Source organism: Ailuropoda melanoleuca, chromosome 2 (assembly GCF_002007445.2).
Source record: "Ailuropoda melanoleuca isolate Jingjing chromosome 2, ASM200744v2, whole genome shotgun sequence".
NCBI classification, from domain to species: domain Eukaryota; kingdom Metazoa; phylum Chordata; class Mammalia; order Carnivora; family Ursidae; genus Ailuropoda; species Ailuropoda melanoleuca.
The window spans coordinates 152,183,043-152,193,994 of record NC_048219.1 but is presented as its reverse complement, the minus strand read 5'-3'; positions in this window follow the sequence as shown (position 1 = coordinate 152,193,994).

Genomic DNA, 10,952 nt, shown 5'->3' with positions numbered 1-10,952 from the left:
TGACAAACAATTTTCATTCGAGTCACACGGCCAAATATTCCTTACATTTCTTTTAGTCTTGCATAACATTTTTTGATCCACTAAGTACTGATTTTATAGTTTTGTACTCAAAAAGGAATTTTTCATTTTTAGTTTCCACTTTCTTGAAGCAGACAATAATGATATAAAGGTATTTCTCTATTTATGGAAGGACTCAGGTGCTTTGGGCTTTCAAAATGTATCTAGTTGCCTAGGTTATATTGATATACTTCCTGAGAAACTGATAGTTATGCTAGTTATACCAACGGAGGATACCAAGAAAGAAGTTTTCTGCATAATTAGTCCACTAATAAAAATAAATGTCAAAAAAAGACCAAAAATATTTATATCTGAGAGATTATAGCTATTGCATTGGCAATCCTTTTTTAACATGTTCTAATGTACTTTAAATCTTTTTTTAAAAAGACTTTATTTATTTATTTATTTGAGATAGAAAGAGTGAGAGAGAGAGAGCATGAGCAGGGGCAGTGGGAGAGGGAGAAGCAGACTCCCTGCTGAGCATGACACCGACGTGGGGCTCGATCCCCAGACCCCGGCATCATGACCTGAGCCAGAGGCAGACGCTTAACTTTCTCTTACATTAAAAATTTGGAATTTTTAGGATTGCATCATTGCTGTCAATTAACTCCTCAAGCTAAAGTTAACATCACTTTGTATGGAGCGCCTGGGTGGCTCAGTCATTAAGTGTCTGCCTTTGGCTCAGGTCATGATCCCAGGATCCTGGGATCGAGCCCCACATCAAACCCCACATCAAGCCCCACGTCGAGCCCCACATCAAGCCCCATGTCAAGCCCCATGTCAAGCCCCACATAAAGCCCCAGGTCGGGCTCCCTGCTCGATGGGGAGCCTGCTTCTCCCTATCCCACTTCCCCTGCTTGTGTTCTCTTTCTCACTGTCTCTCTCTGTCAAATAAATAAAATCTTTTTTAAAAAAAAGCGATATATATATATATCACTTTGTATGTTGGCTACCTAAAAACGAGTGTGATTTTATACTGAGGTGTATGAAATGCTATTACCCAACAGTTGTAGACAAACGTTTTCCTGGAATAAGCTTTACTTTAAATTGGTAGGTGCCCAGAGAACACTAACAAATATAAAATGTATTTCATTGTAATACATTTCTAAAGTTTTATTCTTTTTTTAATCCTCTCTGGAAACATAAATCACTGATGTGGTAGAATATAAATAAGTGAAAAACTGACCGTATAATCCAGCATTACTAAGGGGAGTCTTGAGTGTTCCTTTTTAAAAGGCAGTTGTTCTATATAAAGGTGAATATTCAAAATATAGTCAAATCAGAAATGATTTCATGCTAAAAACTTATACTCCATGTGTAATTGAGTTACTATCAGTTGAACATTTTTTCAACATTTAAAAACATGTAACAACCCTTTTGATACTACACTTGTTGCTTATATAATGCATATATTGAGAAGGCAATATACGTGTGTGACAGAAATTAAGAAAATCCAAGCTAATCTGATTTCTGGAATACCGATAAATTTGTGCTAAGTCAAATCAAGATCATAAAATAAAATGAAGCACTGACAGAACTTCACCAGACAACTCAAGCTGTTATGCTAAGCACCATAGATTTTGCTATCAATTGGGAAATACATAAACCCAAAGAACTAGATAAAAAGAAAAATAAATGATTTTTGAAAGAAGCAGATAAAAGTGATTCAATTGTGTTTTATCATGATGAGTCTTAAAATGGTCCTTTAGACGGGTTTGGGGTGTACTGGAGGAATTGGAGGAACAAGTAATCCAAAGAACACATTAGAAAAGACCCAGGGATCCTGAGCAGCCTATTGTAGTTGAGAGTGTGAATAGTACATAATATGCGATTAAACAGTAAAAATAGTTAGGGAGAACATTATATTTCTAAGGATTTTGGACTTGACCTCAAATCCAGCATTTTTAATCCTGTACCCTCATTAAAGTCATGCAAGAGAGATTTTAGAAAGTACTTTGCATGAACTCTACCACAGGCCAAATATACCAAAATTTCTGAGATTGGGCTAAGGCATTAATTGGTTTTCATTTGTTTGTTATTGTTGTTATTGCTGTTTTTAAGTTTCCCAGGTGGTTTTAAAGTGTAACCAGATTGATGAACCACTGCTTTCATCAGTAAGCCATTATTAAAAGCTTCTAGCATGATTCAAAAGTATTTTTGGTGTATTATCTGCTTTTCAGGTACTGACTCTTCCGAAAAAGTCTAAAGAAACATTATAGAAGTAAGAGATCACATTTTAGGAAATAAATTATGTCGGTCCAGGTAAGACATCTTTTGAATTAGGATTGTAGGAACAGAAAAAGTGGAATGAAAGTTTAAATGTGGAGATAAAAGTTTGCCGTCTAGCTATTTGGAAGACATTGTGCTAGGGTTTGTTTTGTTGTGGAGGTAATGCATTTGCGTTGACACCCAACACTTTCTATCCCTGCTGACATGTTGACACACCTTTTTCTGAGAATGGACTGCTATTAAAATCAATGTGCATAGGTAATCAATGACTTTGCTTTCTATTGCAGTTTGTTGTTAGGATTGCCTGTGGCTTTATGTGGAAACATAACTCCTGAATTTAATCTTGTAATCAAATTTTGTCCTTGATCTTATTATCTCATTGATTCAAGTAATACACTTATTAGTACTGGGTCATTTTAGATAAAAATCATATATGATTTGATGTGAATTTTCACACCTAGTCTTACATATTTTTATGCATTGTAATGTAATATTAAAAATTTATATTTTTAATTAATCATTTATTTTGGCAACCTTCAAGTATGAAAACTGAAATGACTAATATTCAAACTAAGGAAGAGCATTAAAAATTAATACTGCTTTTATCCATTTGTAATCATTGAGAAATTTATACCTCCTAGAGATTAGTAACAGTTATCAGGCACTTTGAATTGATTTGGATCAGAATCTTATGAAAATAGCTACATATAAAGGCTTTGGATTATTTTAAGTAAAGAAGTATCATGGCAAGTAAGAAATAGTTGTATCAGCATTTTATTATGATATCATAAGCACTCTTTTATAAATAGTGAGACTTTCCAGATATATATGGAAGAAAGAATTAAGAGATTGCATAACAATTTCACAAATAAACATTTGAATTCCCAGCTAGTAATGTAATCTCATAAAGAATAAACCATATGAATTCACTTATTTAATAAAAACAAAAGAAAAAATGTGTCTAGTTTGAAATAAATCATCCTACTGATTATTTCAGAGTATTTTAGAAACTCTGAAGAATATAGATATTTAGCAGAGAAGGATAATTTACTTATCTAATTCCTTAATTTAGAAGAGACAGTATTTTAACTCCAATTTTTATTGCTAGCTTATTAAGGAAATATAAACTTTTTATCATTACTGATATAGAAAAATAAGTGTCATTTAAAAACCTTTCTAAATATTACATCTTGCTTTTATATATCATTTGTATATCACTTCTATTGTTTATATATTTTGTAAATAGTTTATATATTTTGTAAATAGTTTAGCAAGGTTCCTTTTTGTGCTTATGACCAACTCCAATCTGTTATTAGAGTCATTTACTGTTAAAAGGTCAAATCATAATGCGATCAGGGTCACTTAGCGTGCACTGGTAATGCTCATTACTATGTGACATCGCCCAATTGCCAATTCCTGTTTTCCTGTCTTTTAAAGCTCATGCAACTTAAGCTGCAAAGCATTTTATAAAAATATTGATTTAAGTTAAGTGCCGCATTGGGCAGAAGCTCCAGAGGCACTACTCAGAGAGAATGACTCAAACGTGAATAACTGCGTGGAAAGCATTGCTGTTGCCAAATGATGCATGCAAACACTGCCTCCCCCCAGCATTTCCCTCCCACAACAAATGCCAAACATCATGGGAAAATTGTCAACAATATAATAGATGGGTGGAAGATAAGCATGTAGGTAGATAGATAGTTGGAAGGGTCAGAGAGAGAGCGAAAGAGAGAATAGCACTTGAAAATAATAAATATGGTTCCTGAGGGAACAGAAACTATATGGAAGCCATGAAATAGAAAGAAGATGAGATATGATTGAAGAAGCAAAGTTATACCAGCATGGAATTAAAGAGGTTTGCCACAGAAGGTAAAAGCACTGCAAAGTGTGTTCTGTGTCACAAAATGACAGCTGCCAGAGTAGAGGGGACCTAGGGGAAACCAATAGATTGAGAGCTTTGGTATTGCAATAAGACCTTCTAGGCAATTCATTTCCAAATATTCACCCCAGCTCTTTTATTATTATTAGAAGCAGCAATGGGAATGATGTCTTCCCATGAAAACAGAAAGTAACTTTAGGTTACCAATAAAGGGCAGTGCTCTCAGATCACTAGGGATAGCTGGGAGAGACTGGGAACACGTGGGTTCAGAACACAACTGCTGAGATTGCTTTCTTTAGCAATATATCTCCTCCTCCATTTGTAGGAAAGCAGGCCAATATGAAGATTAAAGTAGCATACTTAATTAGGCAAAGTATATTTTTTATCACTATCTCTACTTCTAGCTTCCTTCTTAATGATGTAAGAATATCTGAACTCTTTAACTCTGATGTTTTCCATTTTCAAAGTTAGATATGCTACATGTTTATTTCCAGTTTATTTCCTAATAAACCTTTATTTAAAGGATAATTTTAGATTCACAGAAGAGTTATTACAGTTGTACAGAGTCCCCCCATTGAGTTTCCCCTGCCTTTAACATCTTACCTTAGTATGATACATTTGTCTCAAATAATAAGCCTATATCACTGAACTGTTATGAATTAAAGCCCACACTCTATTTCAGCTTCTTTAGTTTTTATTTAATGTCTTTTTTTCTATTCCAGGATCCCATCCAGTGTACCATATTACATTTAGTCATCATGTTTACTTAGTCAACGTTTGATTATGACACTTACTCGCACCCTCCTTGTCTTTGATGACTTCAACCATTTGAGAAATACTAGCGAAGATGTTGAAATCTCCAACCATTTGACTCTGTGTTTCTCCTTTCTAGTCTAGTAGTTTTTGCCTCCTGTATTTTGGCACTGTTGTTAGGTACATACACAGGATTGTTATGTCTTATTGGAGAACTGACTCCTTTGTGATTTTTTAATAGCCCTCTTTCTCTCTGCTAATTGTCCTGATAATTTTTCTGCTTTGTCTAAAATCAACATAACCACTTCAGCCTTATTTTGACTAGTATGTTTTAGTTTTAGTATGTTTTAGCATGTTTTTAATAAGTTTTATCTGTTGCCATCTTTTTACTTTTAATCTGTTGATTTTTTTTTTTTTTTTTTTTTTTTTTTTAAGAGAGAGCGAGAGCAGGCAGGGTAGGGAGGAGCAGAGGGATAGGGAGAGAGAGAATCTTAAACAGGCTCCATGCTCAGTGCAGAGCTGGACGCTGGGCTCAATCTCACAACCCTGAGATCATGACCTGAGCCAAAATCAAGAGTCGGCTGTTTAACCAACTGAGCCACCCCACCCCCTTTTTTAAGAGAGAGAGGAAGAATGAGAATATTTATATTTAAATTGAATTTCTTGTGGTTGCTATAGTTGTCTTGATTTTTTTAATCTACTCTGAAGATCTTTGTCTTTTACTCAATGCATTCACTCAATTCACATTAGAAAATGATTATTGATATAGTTGAAATAAAATCTCTTACTATCTTCTGTTTACTGAATTTGTTCTTTCTTTCTCCCCAATTTTTTTGCTTTCTCTAGTTTTAACTGAACATTTTATGTGCTATTTTATTTTCTTTCTTAACATATATTTCATTTATACTTCTTTTTCAATTTTTTCAGTGGTTGTCCTAGAGTTTACAATATACATTTTTTAATAATCTAAATTCACCCTCAGATATCACTATGCCACTTCACATATAATGAAGATATTTTAAAAGTGTTCTGAATTTCTCCTTCCCACTATTCATGACATTTTTAAATTTATTTCATTTATCAAGTAACCCAATGCATTGTTACTATTATTTCTTCTCAAAAGAAAACAGTTAACTTTTAAGTCAATTAATTCTTTAAGTTTCCACTTCTCTGCTTACACTGACCACCTCTATGTTGTCTACTTTTTCCATTAACGTCCTAAATATCTAATCATAGTTCTTTTAAATTCCCCCATATAATAATTGCAACTACTATGTCATATTCGAGTCTGGTTCTGAGGATTGCTTTGTTCCTTCAGACTGTGTTTCTTCTTGCATTTTGGCACACGTGGTAATGTTTTGTTGTATTGGGTAAGACAAACTGAAGCAAACAGGCCTTCAGTGTGTGGATTTGTGTTAATACCTCTAGGCGATGGACAGTGTTGACTGTTTGCTGTAGCTGTAGGTACCAGAGGCTCCAAATTCCCCTCATGTCCTTATTTCTATCTCTTCTGACTTTGGGGCTTTCGAATGTCCTGCCTCTCAGAGAGTCTCTCTTGTAGCTCTTTCAGCTGTAACCCCCTGTAATTAGGTTGGAGCCTTGTTGATGTGATAATGGAATGAGCACAAGGGAGGATCCTTCTGTAATCTTAGGATTAAGTCTCTTTTTATGGGCCTGTGTCCCAGGGCAATGCTGTTCACTACTGGCATAACATTGCCCTTCCTGTCTCCTAATCCTTTCACTGGCTCTACTGCTCTCAGTCTATTTCCTTAAAGTCTGGCTCCTTGTGGACAATACTGTTTCCAGCCTACTTCTGTGAGATAGAAAATGCTGAGTGCCTAGACAGGGGAGGGACTCCTCTCCACCAGCTAGAATAAGGTTTCAGAACCTGTTCTGGTGAAGTCCATTCCCCAGGATAGTTGACTTTTGTTATGGAGAAGAATCTGGATTTGCTTCACAATACTTGCTTTTCCACTCCCTGTCAAGACTGGGAGAGGATCTTTCTCAAGTCCTCATTTTGTGAGGTTTCTTGAAGAAAAATCCTCAAAAGTCTCCTTGAAACTTCCAGGAGTTATTTGCTATCTCCTCACTCCATCTCCAGGGATTTGTCAAAATTACCATTTAAATGTTCTTACCAGTTTATGCATTCAGTGCTTTTGACTGCAAGAAAGTAGATCCAGGTTTCTGCATCTCTTTGGATGTCCTTGTCTCTTCAGATTTCAGAGTACTGGTTTTTCCTGAAAGGCAGTTATCTGGTTGACCTGAGAAAAGTCTTTGATCTTCAGTTTGTTTGGGCTTTTTCTTGTTTCAAAACGGGGATGGGCTTTTTCTTGTTTCAAAACGGGGATGACAGTTTCCAAACTCTACACATATGCACTAAAAGGACAAATCTCCACTTTGTTTTTTAAATGTCTCCATTTTGTCTTGCTAAAATGATTTACAGGTATTTATTTAGAATTACCAACATATACAGTTTTAAATTTCATTCCTTGTGTTGCTTTTTTCTTTTTTAAAGCTTTATTGAAATATAACTAATATACTATAAAGTTCACCCCTTTGAGTGTGCAACTTAGTATTTTTACTATTTTTATAATTTTACTATTTTTATGATTTTGCAACCATACCAGTATCTAATTTTAGAACATTTTATCTCCCAAAAAAGATATCCATACTCATTAGCAGTCACTTCCCATTCCCATCTCCTAGTTCTTTGGCAACAACTAATCTACTTTTTGTCTCAGTGGGTTTTCTATTCTGGACATCTCATAGAAATGGAATCACTCAACATGTAATCTTTTGCAACATGGCTGCTTTCACTTGGCATAATGTTTTGAAAGTTCATTCATGTTGTCACTTGTATCAATACTTTATTCCTTTTTATGGCTGAATAATATTTCATTGTATATATATACCACTATTTATTTATTCATCTGTTGATTCCATTTAGGTTGTTTCCTCTTTTTGACTATTGTGAATAATGTGAATAGACATATACATGTACTAGTTTGAGTATCCATTTTCAATTCTTTTGGTTATCCATATATGAGTAAAATTTCTAGGTCATATGATAATTCTATGTTTACCTTTTGAGGAGCTGCCAAACTGCTTTCCAAAATGGCTGCACCATTTTACTTTCTTGTCAGCAATGACGCAGTTTCCCATCTCTCCACACCCTTGCCAGGTCTTGTTATTTTTAGTCTTTTTGATTATAGCCATTCTAGTGGGTATGAATTATTACCTGATTGTGTTTTTGATTTGCATTCCCCTAGTGGATAATGATGTTGAGCATCTTTTCATGTGCTCATTGGCCATTCATGTATCTTCTATGGAGAAATGTATACTTAGATACTTAACAAATTTTTTTAATTAGGCAGCTTATATTTTTATTATTGAGTTGTAAGAGGTCTCCACATATTCTAGATATGAGTCCCCCATCATATCTGTTTGCAAATAGTCTCTCCCATTTTTTAAGCTTTTTACTTTCTTGATTATACCCTTTGAAACACAAAAGTTTTCAATTTGGTTAAGTTCAGTTTATCTTTTTTTTTTTTCTTTTGTTATTTTTGCTGTTGGTACCATATCTAAGAAGGCTTGCCTAATCGATGTCACAGATATTTATTCCTATGTTTTCTTCTAAGAGTTTTATAGATTTAGCCCTTATATTTAGATTTATGCTTCACTGTGGGTTAATTTTCACATATGGTATAGGGGGAAGTGTCAACTTCATTCCTTTGCATATTAATATACAGTTGTCCCAACATCATTTGNTGCCTAATCGATGTCACAGATATTTATTCCTATGTTTTCTTCTAAGAGTTTTATAGATTTAGCCCTTATATTTAGATTTATGCTTCACTGTGGGTTAATTTTCACATATGGTATAGGGGGAAGTGTCAACTTCATTCCTTTGCATATTAATATCCAGTTGTCCCAACATCATTTGTCAAAAAGTTTCATTAAATTGTCTTGGAATCTTGTCAAAAAGCAATTGACTATAAATGATGTATCTCTAGATTCTCAATTCCCTCCTATTGATCTGTATTTCTCCCTTATGCCAGTATCATATTGTCTTGTTGTAATTTTGAAATGGAGAAGTGTGAATCCTTCAACTTTATTATTCTTCTTCATGATTGTTTTGCCCATTCTTTAATTTATTTTATTAAAGATTTTTATTTATTTGTTTGAGAGAGAGAATATGCACTCAGCTCATATGAACATGGGGAGGGGCAGAGGGAGAGGGAGAGGGAGAGGGACAAGCAGACTCCTTGCTGAACGCAGAGTGGGATATGGGGCTTGATCTCATGACCCTGAGATCATGACATGCCCCAAGAGTGGACACTGAACCCACAGAGCCACCCAGGCGCCCCTCATTGTTTCTTATATGCAGCACTTTTCTTCCTGGTTCAGCCCTAGTATATCATTAAATAGCTCTATCAGGAAAACCTCCAAATATAGGTTTACATCTCATTATCTGAAAACCTTAAGGTTATATGTGTTTCTTTTGCATTTAGGAGCTTTCTGATTTTAATTTATGTAACACTCCCAGCAGAGTCTGAGTCAATATACATATTCAAAATGGTAATTTTCCAGTAATATGTGTAAATATTCACACTAACTGAGATGAATAAAGGCTATATATAAATAGCTTCACATAATTTCAGATTAAATTTTGTTGCCAAATGAATTGCCTAAAATCTTTGGAATTCATGAACACTCTTTCATCCAGCACTCTTAGGCTTTTGAAATTGCAGCTGATGTACCTCATCACTTGTTGATTACATTCCTCAGACTAAGTCAGGTACTGCTTAAATATGCACTCTAACAGCACCTAATTATCTTGTAAATGTTATTAAAACACTAATTGTATAATTAATTGTTTAATGTCTGTTACAACCACTAGATTTAAACTCCATGAGTTCAGAAGCTAGTCTTTCCTGTCTGTACTGGATATTCAGGGCCTTACACAGTATCAAACAAACAATTATTTCTCACCCGTAGGAAACTGGTGCTTACTCATTCCTCTGTCTGGAATAATCTTGTACCTGGTCCTGGTATGATTAGTTCCTTCTTATCCTTGTGTCTTAGTTTAAACACTATTTCCTCCTAAAGTTGTCCCTATCCAACTATTCACAGTGGGACTCTGCTTACTTTATTCATCACAATGCCATTTTTCTTTCAAATCACTAAAGATACCACATAATTAATTTAACTGGATACAGTATGTTTAAAAATATATAAAATATATATTTAAAAAACATGATTTTAATGCTCCAATTAACATTGCCTCCTGGTGTTTATGACCCTGTATATTTCTCTACAACATTGAACTTGACTGGCCCCATGAATCGATTAAAAATATAAAATAAAATGGAAGGGATGCTGTGCCAGTTGCAGTCATAAACCTTAAGAAGACCTAATAGTGGTTTGTTTTTTATTTTGGGAGCTCAGACCTAACATGTAAAGGACTTTCTACCCTTTCTATGGTGGATAGACCATGTGGAAATGCTGTATGAAGAGGGAAAAGCCCTGAGACCACACAGAGAAATAGAGAAGCTCAGTCTTCCCAGTATTCCAGATAATCAGATTTCCAGTTATCCTCAATAATGTGTCACATATGTAAATAAGCCATCTTAGACATACCTGCTGCTGTGAACTGAATTTTGTCCCCCCCACCAAATTCATTTTTGAAGCCTTAGCCCCCAATCTGGCTGTATCTGATGATAGGGTCTTTAAGATGTGATCAGCGTTAAATTAGGTCATAAGAATGGGCCCCTAATTTGATAGGAACGTGACCTTATAAGAAAAGGAAGAGAGATAGCTCTCTCTCTTTCACTGTCGTATGAGGATGTTACCAGACAGAGAATCCAATCTGAACTCCAGTTTGGCCGCTGGCCACTCAAAAATCAATACCTGAGAGATGAGTGATGGTGGGAAAGGAAAGCTTGCTCTATTCAGAAAGCCAGCAACCTGGGAACTCACTTCCTCCCCAAGGAAGTGGACTCACTTCCTAAAGACTATCTTCCCTGTCCAGGCG